Source organism: Squalius cephalus, assembly GCF_949319135.1.
Source record: "Squalius cephalus genome assembly, chromosome: 1".
Taxonomy (NCBI): domain Eukaryota; kingdom Metazoa; phylum Chordata; class Actinopteri; order Cypriniformes; family Leuciscidae; genus Squalius; species Squalius cephalus.
In genome coordinates this window covers 11,381,981-11,399,197 of record NC_137122.1, presented here as the reverse complement: position 1 = coordinate 11,399,197, position 17,217 = coordinate 11,381,981, and positions in this window count along the sequence as shown.

Genomic DNA, 17,217 nt, shown 5'->3' with positions numbered 1-17,217 from the left:
AATCCTGTTTTGTGTGTGTTCTTGGTGTGTAAAGATATTTTTAATCTATTCAGGAGTGTAATTTTGTAATTGCGTCAGTGTAGGCTACATGTTTTATGTGCATGGTTCATATATTTCTCACACTCTTCATAAGATGTTCTTTGGATCATCTCAAATCATGCTGGAGAACATGATCATCAGTTTTATACAATTTTCCATTTTATTTTCAGGCAGTTTTATATGGATAATATAATTTTGCAATGAAAATGTTGTATTAAATTTGAAAGAATACAAATATATATATATATATATATATATATATATATATATATATATATATATATTTTTTTTTTTTTATAAAATCAACAACTGTTACGTTTAAACCTGGAACTGTGTAATTTCTGTAACACTAACCTATTGTATAAGCATTTTTACAAATGTGATAGCATTGTGTAAACAGCATGTGAGCAGGGTAATCAACATTACCTTGAATATGAGTCACATGGAGGATTCAGAGGAAACATATATTTATTTTATTTATTTTTCCTAAGCTCAAGAGACTTAGTTGTGATTCTCATAAATCAGAAAAAGAGTCATAGCTGAGAATGTGGTGGAAGGAACATAGAACATTTTGTCTTGCTGTAATCTCTTTCAAGTCTTCATTATATTCATATTTTATTGCTCGGAGGTTGCTCTTTTCAAGCTCAGGAGACTTAGTTGTGATTCTCAAATAATCTATAAATCCAAATAATAACATTTTAGAAACAGTGTCTCATATAATCTCAGATTCCTTAGGAGAAATAAAAGTAGACACAACTGAGACAGTTCTGAGAGAAAAGAGTCCAACATGTCTTCTAAACTTTAGAGGAGACAAATATGAGAGTGTTAGAGATTTTTAAGTCTCCATTTGATGTTAAAGCAACCTCATTTTTGTTTAGGAAAGACATCTGAGATGTTAAAGAGATCTAATGTTTGATTTTTCTTTCCCTTTTCTTTCATTTACAGATCGTATTTATAAATTATGTAAAAACAGATTTTTAAAAAATTGATCATTTATTTGCCATATGTAAAGCTTCCGTTATACCTTTCAGTTACAGGACATAAAAATCTATACAATATCTATACAATATTATATCCTTTTTAAATTATAAATAGTTTCTTTATGTAAATATATTTTACTGTTATATAGATATCTTTGAGACCCTAACTCCCCCTATAAACCCTAAACGTGAACACTTTTCAGCCACTTTACAAAATAAAAACGTCTATCACTGCATGTTTATCACTCCTGATCTCTTTTCTTACCTCTCACAACTCTCATCCAACTCTTGTACGTTCTCGTGGGAACTCATACACTATACTAAAAGTCTTCCCTTGTTAATGTTTAAACGTATTACTTAAACAGCTTCTTTACTAAATGAAAGTAAATAAAGTCTCTGGCAACTTCTCTTCGTTTGTAGACATGTCTTTCTTGCTCACGTTGCACTTGGTCTCTTTGCAGATGTGAGCTCATGCTCTCCTTCTCAAGCTCAGGAACAGGTGAATCCACAGACAATGATGCATGTCTCATGTTTGACATTACTTTTGATCAAAGATCCATCTTCTGTATTCACAAGTTCAAATGAGCTCAGAAGGATAGCTCACATATAAATATTGTTAACAGAATGGGATGCGGTATTGCATTAACTAAAAAATGTTGTCATTATGTGAATCAGGAAACTTTAAAAATAGTAACAGAGTCATTAATATTATGTCACTTGTCATACTGCACTGAGGTGTGGTCCTCTGCATCTAAAAAGGACTTGACAAAAATTCAGGTTGCGCAAAATAAAGCAGCAAGACTTGTTCTGGGTTGCTCAATTAAAACAAGTAGAGATCAGATGTATACTCTTTCATGGCTCACTTTAAACCAAAGAATAACAGTTACTTTAAGCACTATGATATATAACACATTGACAATGAAAATGCCTATTTCTCTGGTTAATCAAATAGTGTATTGTAATTCTGTGCACAATCATAACACCAGAAAGGCAAATAATGGTCATATAATGACCCCTATCCAAAAACTAATTTTATGAAGAAAACCGTCTTGTATAGAGCTATTGTCAACTGGAATAACATTCCCATTGAAGTTCATCAGCTTTGTAATAAGCTGTCATTTAAAAGAAGTCTAAGGTGTTATGTGTTGATGTAGGTTTTTATATGATTAAGGTAATTGTAAATTATATTGTATTTATGTTTCGTTTTGTTATGAACTAGATTGTATGTATGTACGAGTGTGTGTTAGTGTATGTATGTATATATATGAAATGTGTATATGTGTTAAATGTGATTATCGAAATGTTGTTGTTGTAATGTAATTTTTTTTTAGAACGGACCCCAGGAAGACTAGCTGATTGCATAGACTTTCAGCTAATGGGATCCTTAAAAATAAACAAATTAACAAACCTTGCACTTTTAAAACCCATTTTCTCCTTATATGTTACACTTGCATTGCATGTTTAAAACGTCTTTTTCAGATATCGAAGGAACCGTTCAATCTTCCCGTTACTCTTAGGATAATACAGCAAAGTGCAGATGTCCTTGATATGTCCTTGATTTAGCTGGACAATGACTTTATTCTGGAGCTGCTGTAAAGCCAAAACAATCTTTGTTACTTTGATTTCCTATTATCACTGTAAAGCTGCTTTGAAACAATTTATATTGTTAAAAGCGCTATATAAATGAAGGTGACTTGACTATACATGCTGCGATGTATACATGCATGCTACAATCTCTGACTATTCTTTCAACATCCAAGTCCATGTTGGGCCAGCAAAGCTTACACCTCAGGAACTGCTTTGTTCTTACTACACCAAGGTGTGTCTCATGAGCGAGTCCCAAAGCCTGTTTTACTAAAGAAGAGGGAAGCACAGTTCTACCTTCTACAAGTCCATCAGATAGCGACAATTCATTCGCACAACGCTGATACAGAACTGACACTTCTGGAACTGGACTTGGCCACTGGTTTGTGTGAACTGCTTGAATCAGATGCTGAAGAAGTAGTTTAATCACATCACTTGTTTGTGCCTGTAAGTCATGTGTCTGCACCAGCAATATTTTCTTCATTAATTCCCCAAATCTTAAGTGGTTTCAGTCTTTGGCAAGGGAAGTCTGGATGGAGAATCAGCAACAACGTGATGGAAGAGGAGTGTTGGTATAAGTATAAGTACCAATCTACCCCTGGTAATCCACAAAGTATGGAGTCCGTCGCTCTTTGATAAGCCCCGGACCCCCGGTGCACTAGAAAGGCCAAAATGAAGTTTTTGTGTGTGATGAAGATTGTCAGATTTCTTGACTACTCTGCTGAATCAACCTGCCAAAATCCTTTCCTGGCATCCAATTTAGCAAATACTTTTGCATCTTGCTTCGCTTGAAGGATGCTATTAACTGTAGGGACTTTCACGAATGACTGCTTTATTGACCTCTCTTAAATCAACACACAGTCTCACCTCTGTTGAGTCTTTCTTTGGTATCAGTAAGAGTTTGGAGGTCCATTATACACCTTCATTGACCTCCTCAATAATTCCTTCTTCAATCCTCTTATCGAGCTCTTGATTGACAGCTTCAGTCATGTGATATGGGACTCATCTTAGTCCTTGTGCCACAGCTGATATTTTCTCATCGACAGTGACTCTGTGAAACTATCCTGACACTTGTTGTAGTGTTTTGAACAGTGACTCTTTGGCCAGTTTGCTGAACCTGGAATGGTGCGTGGCAAACCTGCATCTGTGACATTTCTTATCTTTGTCTGCACGCGATTCTTGTTTGTTTGCTCTGTGTTTTAGCATGCATTCACTGCGTGCGAGTCTGTCGTTTAGTGAAGCACACTGGACTGCTCCGACAGCATCTCTGACTTCACTAACGAAAAAGAAATATACTTCTTATAAGGACTATAGTTTATTTTATGAAGTAATGTTCAAGTATATATTTTAAGTGTACTAATGTCAATCTACTAGTTGTAAACTTGTAAGTGTACTATTTAAAAACTGCTTGGGACTAAATTGGCCTATTTTTACTATATAAAAAGAATATATTTAATAAGTGTAGAACTGTACTGTTGACAGTTGTAAACTTTAAGTGCACAACTTGTTCATTTGTACTACAAGTGAACATCTGTATACTAGTAGTTTACTATTTGAAAGGTGCAGTATGTAAGAATCTAGTGGTGGGAAAAGGTACTGCAGTCCAAATTCAAAATATCAGAAATCGTTGTTTCAGACTTACACACTGTAAGTTAAAGGGGCTCTAGGTAACTTTTTAACCTCAACTGAACAGCTTCAGAGTCAGTGGAATGGTTATATTCCTTATTTCGGGTTGAATGGTGGTGGTTTTGCACCCCCCTGGTGCCCGAGAGCGAAAAAAACTCACTTGCAACTTTGGGCCGGCGGGTCGTGGTCAGGAAGTATCGCGTGATATCAGGTCTCGCGATGTAACGAATTGCTTGACGGCACTGCACACGTACACGCCCCCATTCAAGCACCGGCTAGCTATAAGCAAAGGGCAACGATGGATTGAGTTATGGCTGAGCCTGTAAAAAAGAAGCAGAAAGCTAGGAAATCTTTGTCGGAGGACCAACGTGAGAGGAAACGGGAGACTGACCGAGCAAGAAGTCAGACTCGAGTAAATATCGGACCGGCTTTTTCAGAATGGCGAGAACTGAGAGAAACAGAAGCCTGCAAAACGGATGCTGACCTGGCTGCTGTTGCAAGTATCTTTGGAATAAACTGTGTTTAATATTTAAATTTCAAGTAATTGTGACCTCAAGATGTTTGCTATTGTCTGTAAAGGTTTTTATTATGATCGCTGTCTGTTACGGGCTTACTAGTACGCTAGATAACGTTACTATAACTTTGATGTTAGCATTGTCATTAGCAAACACGTTTGATTTCTGTAGTTGTTTAGCCGTTCCTCTGTCGGTTTTATTTGTGTAACTTACACTTTTATTTTATGTCACTAAGTCAACGCGTCTGATAATAGGCAATATCAGATGCGTAAAATGTTGCACATATCATGATCGAGCTAGAAAAAACGTTCTGATGTTTTCTTAGACAAGCAAAGGTAAACCGTCAATCTACCAGATGAACTTATAGACCGTGCTAATATAACTTTAGACAAATATTAGCCTCCGATGTATATTTTTTTATGCTCATGCCCATTTTTCCAAAAACAAATAAACACGAAAGCAGTAACTTAGTTCGCCTCGTTCATATCATTCATTCCCGGTAAAAATACTAGTATGCATGACAACACAATAAAAAAAATAAATAAAAATCGCCATCAGTTGGAAAGAAAATATTGCTTTACTTGCCTCGGTAGACATAACTGGTTTTGAAATAGCCGGTTCCTTTACTACCAGACACTAGGAGGAGCTTCATAGAGAAAAAACACTCAGACTTGCCTGTTGTCCCTTTAATTTATACGTGTTTTAATAAGCTCTTGTTCATAGAGATGTTTAGATGGATACCGAGGCTTTTTAGGTTGTGTGGAATCTGCAATCTCTGACCCAGTTTGTTTGATGGCTGCGATACACTGTGTTTCCTGTTATCTGGCATCCCGGGGTGTGGGAATACTATTGGCTGAACTGGCAGTGGGCGGAGTCACACAGACCAAAACAAAAACAGACTGACTATAAATAATAAGTAAATAACTGACAGTAGAAGTGTTTTTCAGAGAAACAAGTGTGTGAACTTAGCATGTTTCCTAAATATCTGCAAAAATGATATTTCTATGCTTTAGCTAACTCTGGCCCATTTACATTTTGAGTGTCCCTTTTAAATAAACAAAAAAAATAATACTAGTAATGCATTTTTTTAGTTCATGAAAGTACACTTTGAAGTAAACTCTCAGTAAACTGGTTTAGAAGTTTTATCCTGCAAAAATACTGAAAGTTTTCTTTAAGTGAACATAACATCATACTTATATATATATATATATATATATATATATATATATATATATATATATATATATACTCACCTAAAGGATTATTAGGAACACCTGTTCAATTTCTCATTAATGCAATTATCTAATCAACCAATCACATGGCAGTTGCTTCAATGCATTTAGGGGTGTGGTCCTGGTCAAGACAATCTCCTGAACTCCAAACTGAATGTCAGAATGGGAAAGAAAGGTGATTTAAGTAATTTTGAGCGTGGCATGGTTGTTGGTGCCAGACGGGCCGGTCTGAGTATTTCACAATATGCTCAGTTACTGGGATTTTCATGCACAACCATTTCTAGGGTTTACAAAGAATGGTGTGAAAAGGGAAAAACATCCAGTATGCGGTAGTCCTGTGGGTGAAAATGCCTTGTTGATGCTAGAGGTCAGAGGAGAATGGGCCGACTGATCCAAGCTGATAGAAGAGCAACTTTGACTGAAATAACCACTCGTTACAACCGAGGTATGCAGCAAAGCATTTGTGAAGCCACAACACGCACAACCTTGAGGCGGATAGGCTACAACAGCAGAAGACCCCACCAGGTACCACTCATCTTCACTACAAATAGGAAAAAGAGGCTACAATTTGCACGAGCTCACCAAAATTGGACAGTTGAAGACTGGAAAAATGTTGCCTGGTCTGATGAGTCTCGATTTCTGTTGAGACATTCAGATGGTAGAGTCAGAATTTGGCGTAAACAGAATGAGAACATGGATCCATCATGCCTTGTTACCACTGTGCAGGCTGGTGGTGGTGGTGTAATGGTGTGGGGGATGTTTTCTTGGCACACTTTAGGCCCCTTAGTGCCAATTGGGCATCGTTTAAATGCCACGGCCTACCTGAGCATTGTTTCTGGCCATGTCCATCCCTTTATGACCACCATGTACCCATCCTCTGATGGCTACTTCCAGCAGGATAATGCACCATGTCACAATCATTTCAAATTGGTTTCTTGAACATGACAATGAGTTCACTGTACTAAAATGGCCCCCACAGTCACCAGATCTCAACCCAATAGAGCATCTTTGGGATGTGGTGGAACGGGAGCTTCGTGCCCTGGATGTGCATCCCACAAATCTCCATCAACTGCAAGATGCTATCCTATCAATATGGGCCAACATTTCTAAAGAATGCTTTCAGCACCTTGTTGAATCAATGCCACGTAGAATTAAGGCAGTTCTGAAGGCGAAAGGGGGTCAAACACAGTATTAGTATGGTGTTCCTAATAATCCTTTAGGTGAGTGTATACTTTAAGTATACTACTATGTTCCTGGATTCAGAACGATGATCAAAACACAGATTGAGTCCATCTAAACCCCCAAAGCTTCACAACTCTCATTCTCATGAGAACTCATACACAGTGAGAACTCCTGAAAAGAAGTATAATAAAGTTAAGAAGAACGGCTTTCTCATAATGTTTCGGTGCATATGTGTTCATTCAGGAAATCTTATTCTGTTTGTAAAGAACACGAGATTGTCACGAGTGTCACTGTCCGCTACACGCTGCATACATCTCTTAGGGACTGGAGCTCATGAACAGTTGACAGAGTGTTTGTTAAATAGGCTTTAGATGTTATTCGCTTATTTTTAGCGGGATGGAAAATGTTTGAAGCTGCTCGTGTTTATAGCCAGTCTTTAAAGGAAGTTTTACAAGACAGTTTCACTCTCAGGACATTCAAGCATTTAAGCAAAATGGAAAAACTAACATCATATGACTTTCTTTACAGATAAGAATATAGCCTATAAATGTAAGTTATGCAATGGGAAACACACATCTCAAGCCAGAGTAAACAACACAGGCATCTGAACAGCGTCAAGGGAAAGCTGTGATAAACTGAAATCTCACATCATGCCTATTAGAAGTGACACTTGTTTGTTTTTAGCAGAACGACCAGAAAGCAAAAAAATATATATTATTATTTCATAATAATTTTGTGATTTTAAATACATTTGACACAGGAAAGGCAAATGAATAGTGCCTGAAGATTTGAAATAGAAACAGTGGATTCTGATGAAACATTCACACTGTGTTCGAATATTCCCCTACTGATAAAGCAATGCTGTAATTCTTCAGCAAATCTCTGCAAATCTCACGCCTGCGCCATCTAGAGTTTTATGACCAAACTAGTGATTAATAACACAAATCATCTTCATGACATTAAAATAGATCATAATTGTTGACCAGATTTGATAAAGCATCTCTTCCAAAGAAATCTGTCCTAATCAGCGCCAACGAGAGACACGATAAAGAAACATCATCTATTGTCTTCAACGTTCATCTTCAGGACCAGCAGTGTGAGATTCAGATCGACTCAAAGATGGAGATCCGTCTACGTTTTCCTTAATGACATTAATTATATGAATAGGCTGTATAATGATTTTTATTATGCTTTGGCTCTTATGAGTCAGTAAAGAGAGAGATATGTCTCATTCGCTTTCACTTTTACTTAATGTTTGTTTGCTTCATGTAATTATTGAATAAACTCATTACTCATTTTATCAACAACTCATTGCTATTGTCTGTTTTTATGGCTAAATTATTTACAGTTTAACCCTTGATATCCAGCTCCACATATACATTACAAAAAGTCTGAAATGCAGATTTTAAATGCAATGAATTATCATGTATGCATTTGATGTTATTATTAATACCATTATAGACTATGTGGAGTGGTTTTAAGGCTATGTGGCCTATACTCGTTATTTGTAGTCTGACTATTATCCCGGTAGGAATACGTTTAATAAATGTGCAGACAAGCATGCTGTTGCTCCGATTTAATAGCAATAGCAGGAGGTTCCTTCAACAAATAACCCAAGAGCAGTTTCACCCAGATCTACAGCTTATTTTAACAGTAACTCACTGTCAGTAAGGGCAATAAAGCTAATGTAATGGTCAGAATAACCAACTCAACATCTTAGTTCGTCGCTAAGCTTCGCTACAAACTGAAATGAAATGGGCCGAAAAAGAAATAATAATTAATAAGGGTGATTTACAGGTTCTCGACTGGACCAAAGATTTTACGTGGGTGCAATAACCAAGGAAACACTCACGTACCCAAAATTAGTCAGATGCAGATGTAACAAATTTTACTTTTGTACCATCATAGTATTAAAATAGCAAGTTGATGCAATCAGGACAGATACAATTGTATTTGACGTATTTGAATTGAATGATAATCAGCAATAAGTTAGATTAAAGAAGAAGACATCAACCTTTTCCTTTGGTCATCCTTTTCCTCTCATTTGAGTAGAACCCATACATTTCCGTACCAAGAAACTAGTCATACTGCACCTGACAGCCAGCAAAACCAGCAGTCCACATTGCCTGAAGAAATGTTCCCTGAAGCTGTGCTTAGTGTGCAAGATGCAGAGCAGGATGCTGTGCCTGACCAAAGTCAGTTTTTGAACAACTTAGCTCTCTTTTATCCTTAAAATGCAAGCTAAAATGCTCCTTCCTGCTACCACTATTCAAACAATCATAGAGGAATTTCAAGAGACGCACAACTCAGGCATGAAGTATGTGTGGCGAGGTGATGGATCGGGTAAATTACGGTTACACTTATGAGGAAAAGTATAACTAAATGGAGAGCAGACTACGCCACCCCGTTTCACTAAACGGGGAAATTTATACAAGACACGCTGGTTCGTGACCACAGACGACAAGAGACGTGGATCAGAATACAAAAATACTTTTTTTTATTTTATCAACAATAATTTAATATATAAAAACTTTGAGGTGGACAAAAGTTTTGCACTGTTACGTGTGCACCAGGCCAGAAATAAAGAAAAGAAAACAAAAATAAAGAACACAAAAGCACTTTTGGGCTGAGGCTTGCCAGCAGGGAGCTAGCTGGACAGTGAGTGTCCTAAGATCACACCACTCATCAAATTCCACTCCACACAACGCTCACTCTCACTAGGTGAAAGACACACAGGTGCCAACGGCAAAACACTCTGTGAAGGAACCACCACCAAAAGAGGACAGACAGCTAGCTTCCCTGCACGGGGCGGGCCTTCAGCTCCTGAAAGAAACAAAAAACAACAATATAATATACCTTCACAATTGACTGCAAACGTATGAAATTATAATAAAACAAATTCAACAAAGAAATCGACACTCTGCAAATTACTGGGCACAGTTAACCTGGCTGGTGGTGACCTAGAAGGTTCACAATATGGCCACGTTACAGCCGCCAAAGGCTATGAACAAGAGTAAAATGAACCACAAAAAAATACAATTAAACATTAAATCACAACAATTGAATCCAGGATTACAAAAAAAACAAAAACAAAAAGTTACTCCCTTCACAGTCTTTGAGGAACGCACAGGGCGAAGAGCTCAAAGACAACCAAACGGCTGGTGGTGATAAACATTCAGTAGGGCTAGATTATGCCATCACATGTAGCTACGTCATGCATGGACAGACAGCTCGAAAACTAGCCACACACTAATACCACCAGCGTTTACAACCAAATACAGATACAATATAAACTAATGAAAACAATTAATGAATCACGCTGGTCACAGTGATATTAAATGGCAGCAGAACAAAACAGTGCCGTCTTAGCGACGTTGTCAATGGGGCATTTTGCCCCCGGTCCACAGTGATGAACCGCTCACAAATGGTTTAATGCACTAAAAGAAATGAAAACAATTAATAAATGAATTTTAAAAAAAACACCCACCTCAGGTTATGCAAGTGGTTAGATTTACCTACCCAATGGTAGATCGCTAGGCCCACAGAAGATTCAGTTACTCACACGCACTCTCGTTCACAATAGGCAACCCGCAAGTGTACAGAGATGTTGCATCTGCTCAAACACATTAGCCGCGCTATGATAGAAACATGGGTTTACTGGAAATCACATCAAAACAAACGTTAGTCTGTCAGAATAAACATACCTCGGATAGGGACAGCCTGCACCCAAAAGCAACGTCGCATTGATTTGAACAGTAACCTGGCTAAAACATGTACACATTCACTATTAACGTGGGAATGCATTAGCAACAACATTAGCCAAACAGCTAGGTACATACCTCCCACGGAACTGCGCACGCACCCACAACAACGTCCGTGACGATTACGTATGCCCAGGTGGCCTGAACTCCGCCTTAAGTAAGCCAGGGGTGGCTGCCGATAGGCTGTCACCCCCGTCACTCAACACAAATCACAGGGCGGAATCTAGCCCGCCTTGCCACAACCGTACTCTCAAAGGTTCATGAGAAGTTAACTATGTTGAACCTGCAGGACAGTGAAATTAGTCAGATACTTGAGGATGTGTCAAAGAAAGATCTCTTTAAAGAGTGCATGAAGGGCCCATGAAATCTAACCAAACAAGAAAATCATTTTTCAAGAAGTCTTTCAACTACGTTGAGCCGACTAAGGTCTATCTAGATGCAGATGAAGCTGGCAGGGAACGTTTCTTTCAGTATGTAGTGAAAGACCAGTATAGACAGACAAAGATGAAGCAGATGTCGCATTCTCAGACAGATGTTTTGACAGATGTGCTGGATGGAAAAAACACCAAAAACAATACGTTGTTAAATGAATCCCCCTTATCTTTGTCAATAATTCTGTATCAGGATTCATTTGAGGTTGCCAATCCTCTTGGTTCTGGTAAAAAGAAGCACAAGATATTGGCTGTGTACATGACTCTTGGTGAAATATTTACCCCACAATCGTTCATGTACTGATCAAATGCAGTTGGTACTGTTTTGCAGGGAGGAAGACTTTCGTTTCTTTGGGCAACAGAAAATTTTCTCCCCTGTTGTAGCTGATTTGAAAGATATAGAAGAGCTGGGCTTTGAAACCAATGATGGTAGCCATCTGAAAGGAGCACTGATAGCCATATCTGGGGACAATCTTGGATCACATTGTATCGGAGGATTCACAGAGAATTTTAGCAGAAGCAATTACTTTTGTCGTTACTGCTTGATAGACAGCCACATTTCAGAAACAACCTTGAAAAAGTTGGCCCCAAAAGGACAATTGTAAACTACAGAGAGAGTGTTGAGCAGCTCAGTGGTGGCCAAGCTATGGTCAACGGAATCAAATTTGATTCTGTTTTCAACAACCTGAAACACTTTCATGTGTGCAGTCCAGGTCTCCCACCCTGTTTGGGCCATGACCTGTTCGAAGGGGTAGTCTCTTATGACATGACAATGTACATTAGACATCTTGTAAATGTTGAGAAACACTTTACATATGTCCAGTGTGCATTTCACAGTTCACATATTCAGGGAGTGATCGGAACAACAAGCCTTGTGAAGTTAAGAAAGATAGGGAGAACCTTGGGGGTCACGCAGCGCAGAACTTGTGCTTTTTACGATTGCTTCATCTTCACATTGGGGATCGTATTCAGAATCCAATTGATAACCAAGTTTGGCAACTGTGCTTAAGACTGAGGGAAATAGTTGAGCTGATCTGTGCACCAAAAATCAGCCATGACCAGATTGCGTACTTAAAGATTCTCATTGAAGAATATATACACTTCAGAAGTGCCATGTTCCCTGACTGTCCACTAAAAGCCAAACATCACTACTTAATGCACTATCCAGACCTCATTCTACATTTTGGCCCTCTGATTCGACTTTGGACTCTACGTTTTGAAAGCAAGCATTGCTATTTTAAACAGTGTGCAAGGAGACTGCACAACTTCAAAAATTTGTGCAGCTCACTAGCAGAACGGCACCAATTACTGTAGGCATACTTAAGCACAGGGAAGCTGTTTCTTCCAAACATTCAAGTTGTCGGACTAGCAAGCAAATTTGAAGAGAGGCTCTACAGTCATGGGATTCAGCAGGCAGTCAGCAGGACATTGGCCAACAGGAAAAACACTTCAGAGTTGTCTGCTGTAGTGCACAAGAATACCAAATATCGTAAGGGTCTAGTTGTGGCAGTGGCAGATGGTGACCATGGAATTGTGTTTGGAAAAATTGCATTAATTTTACTCGATCAAAGCAGAATTCATCTGATTGTGGAGAAGCACCAGTCTGTTTTACTGGTTGATGTTGGGGTTCATTACCTGTCTCTACAGGGGGACTACATCTGTGTAGACATAGACAGTCTAGCTGACTACTACCCACTACCAATTTATGACTTGTGTGGTGTTTCAGTGGTTGCCCTTCATCACGCTATCTGTGTTTAATTTTGCAGGTGTTGATGCCTGAAACAAAATGCCTGAAACAATTGTGGACACTATCACAGCAGTACTACCAAACCTGGATGAGGAACGCATGAAATCATTAGTTGAGCGACTGCTTTTGGTTGTTGGAGTAGAAGAAGTTTCAGATCTGATTTATGTGAAGGAAGACGACATAAATGACATATTGACACCCCTACAGTGTCGCAAACTCATAGATGGTTTTCAGAGGAGAGGTTTGATCAATTTCAAATTTTAAGTTAAATATAACAGAAACTACATAACAAAAATTAGCTTCTATGTAATTTATGTATTCACCACAAGATCAGCTTAGTTATAATCACTGTTAGTTGGATGTAAGTTAGATTAACAACAGATTGTTACTTAAGGCTGTGTGATGCTGAATTATGACGATTTCTTTACAATAATAGTAATGCTATCATTATGAGATGGCTGTACTTGACATCTTGCATTATTTTAAGTGAGTAATGTGAAAATACTAATTTAGTGAAGTTACTAGCTAGTTGCTATTAAGAGCAAGTAACAAAATAGTTTCAAAAGTTACGTTTCCAAACACTGGTTACAAGTGCAATGCTTTAATTTATATCTTAGTGGCAACATCATTATTGTATGTGGCTGAGGCAGAACCAAGGATAAAATTAGATGACGACATTACCAATATGATATTCTGATGTACCAGTGTGTTCACACTGATGACAATATGTTTGTTACATTTCTCTACAGCCAAAGAATTATCAGATGTATATGTGAATATATTGGGTAGATTCTGCTCTTTAACATATTATTCAATTCTGCCCTTTAACATAATGGTTAAATCACCCTGCCTGTAGTATTTATTGTGATGATTATACAAATGATACTAATAGGGAGAACAAATACAGTGCACATTTTAAAGACATGGCTCAGGGTGTTGCAGATGCACATAATGTATTCATTTATTGACTTCATTTTAATTTCTCTATTTTTGTCTTCTCTCAAGAGTCTGCCCTGGAGCCACAATCAATTATTCTTTCTCCATTGCAATTGCCATCTCCACCCTCCACTATTTCCCTTGTGCCATACCCTCCCCAGTGTCCACCTAACTGGATCACCACTTTCCATGTGCCTTGGGAGAAGATGGCTCCAACTCTCCGACAGGCCATTTCTACGGAGAAAAGAGCAGCCCACTCTGACAAGTTACAGATGATCAGAGTTATTGTGGACACAATCCGGATACACTGCCAAAACCCTACTAGAGCTGAATGTTGTCAGATTGCCAAGAATATTGTTGCTCAGTATCCTAAAACTCTTGGTGATGTAACAGATGAGGGAGAGCCCTTATGTTGTGGTTACACTTCCATCCTAAATCAGATCAAAACAAGAGTGGAACATGTCAACAGGGGCAATACGCTCTCTAGAGTTAGAAGACTGAAGAGGACAAACGAGAATGATGGCGATACCTCCCAGCCCAAAAATACCCACAATCAAGTAGACAGTTATGGTTGCATCAATTGGCAACCTCTTAACTTACCTGAGGGAGAGACACTAGATTCTCTTGAGGTCAAGAGGCAGATGTTGGTAACACTGTACAGAAAGGAAGGACCCAGAGGGGCAGAGAGCGTGAAGGTTGATGACCTCATGCACATAACGTACCTACAGCAGCGCCAATTCATCAACTCCACTCCTCCTCCTCCCAGGCTCAGCGATGTTATGCAAGAGTGGCCCTTTCTTTTACAGAAAAGATGGCTCCTTTGTCACTTTGAAAAGCTGACTGGGATTGACATTCTCTCAAGATTGACCGTGGCAATACAGAATAAAGGCAGGCGAATCATCAACTACTTCCAGCATCAGAAGTTGAAGTGGGGAGGGGAGATTCAGTCTCTGCTAACTGAGATGGAGAATGACTCAAGGACACTACAAGATCAAGACTTGATGGCGACTTCAGTTGTCCTGCTCTTGATGGCCTTCTTCAGAGAGGCGATGGAGTCCCTGTTCATACTGGCAGATGTAAGTATTGCTCTATCTCAAACACATCTATTGTTTATTTTTCCTATAGTGCCATGGAAATGTTTATACTTTTGTGCAATGACAATATTCTAGATATTTTTATTAAGATGAAAAATTCAAATAATTAAAAAATATGCTGTGGAAAACTATTTTTAAAGAGAAAAATAACACTTACAATATTTGACGAGTTATACTCATGTTTTATGTAGTTGCTTCATATTCTGTACTTTGCTTCATGTTGTTTTAATATGTTTAGGTCACTGCAACCCAGGCAGACATTGAGGCACAGCAGGTGATACCAGACACACCCAGGCTCATTATGCTTGGTAAGTATGTGGTTTTCCCCTTCAATTTACTATTTATGTAGACACACACACACACACTCTCACACATACCCATACATATTAAAGGGTTAGTTCACCCAAAAATGAAAATTCTGTCAGTAATTACTCACCCTCATGTTGTTCCAACCCCGTAAGACTTTCGTTCATCTTTGGAACACAAATTAAGATATTTTTTATTAAATTTGAGAGCTGTCTCACTCCTTCATAGGCTTCTATGGAATTGAAACTTGCCAGCCCAGAAAGATAGAAAAGACAATGTTTAAAATAATCCAAGTGATTACAGTGGCTCAAGGAGTGAGACAGCTCTCAAATTTAATAAAAAAATCTTAATTTGTGTTCCAAAGATGAACAAAAGTCTTACGGGGTTGGAACAACATGAGGGTGAGTAATTACTGACAGAATTTTTTTGGGTAAACTAACCCTTTAATATTCACACTCATTCACACAGTCACACACTCGCATACATATTTGCACACGTTGTACACTCACTTACACAAACATTGTAAGACATTCTCACAGACACATACTCACACAGTGGAGTGGAGTGCGGAGTGATTAGCGCAACACTCTGAGCGAACTCTGCTCCTCACCACCGAGCTTCTCAGGTGCTGCAAGCAAATCACTCCGCAGAAGTAGCAGTGCTTCGCCTTCTGAGAATATAGATCCCAGTATGTATACGGTTAGAAGATGGTTGTGTCTCATGTGACCTTGTTATTCGTACACGCTGTGACTATACAAATCACAACATGTAAATAGGAAAATGTTGGCGTTATTTTGTCACTTATTGGGAGCAGTATGCTTGCTGGAGCTGTTTACCTCCAGTCTTTGTGCTAAGCTAGGCTAGCGGTGGGTGCGTCAGACAGAGTTACGGCACGCACGGAGATGAAAAAGGGTGTGTGTGGACTTATCTAACTCTGGGGGATACGGGGAAGAAGCTAAAGTCCCAAAAAAGTCGGTGTGTTCCTTTAACTATCCCTTTAAAAGCTGTTTACCTGTAAAGTGCTGGTGTACTGGACATGCAATGTTCTTAAATGAAATGTTTTTTTCACAAATACACAATAGTGTAATCGATTAATAAATTTTTTTTTGACAATAACATTGTTTGGATTGATTGATTTGCAGTTATTCTGAAGTTACATTATAATATTATTACCTGGAAATGTATATACTGTAATAACATTATATAAATATAATATTATCATTATTAGTAATTTGAAAATTATAATATTTAGCAATAATGTATCAATATATTACAGTACAATACTGTATAATTAATTACAGCAGAAGCAGAAACATTACAAAAATGCAGTAAAAATACAGTAAAGTACTGTTTTGTAGTTTACAGTACTGATCTTGTGTACTGTAAAGTAAATTACAGTACAGTTACTGTAAATCGAAATATAGTAACTTGCTGGCAACCTTGCTGCCAGTACTGTACTGTAAAAATACAAGAAAATAGTTAACAGTGTACATTAAATCAGTTCATGTGATCACCTAACATGCATAATTTCATTGCACAGAAAACCTCAAAGCCATATAAATATATATTAATATAGGTTTAGGAAGGATGGTTGGAAAACAAGCATGTGGAGAAGTAGAAATTGTGAGCCTGGACTAATGGACTATGTCAGAAAGAAATCTCATGAACTCAGAGCTGTTGGAGGCTGGAATTTAAAGTTATTTATTAATCATTACTTTGTACTAAGGACTATGAGACAACAAAACTTGTTCTCGACTTTTTTTGTACCGGACTGAACTATAAGG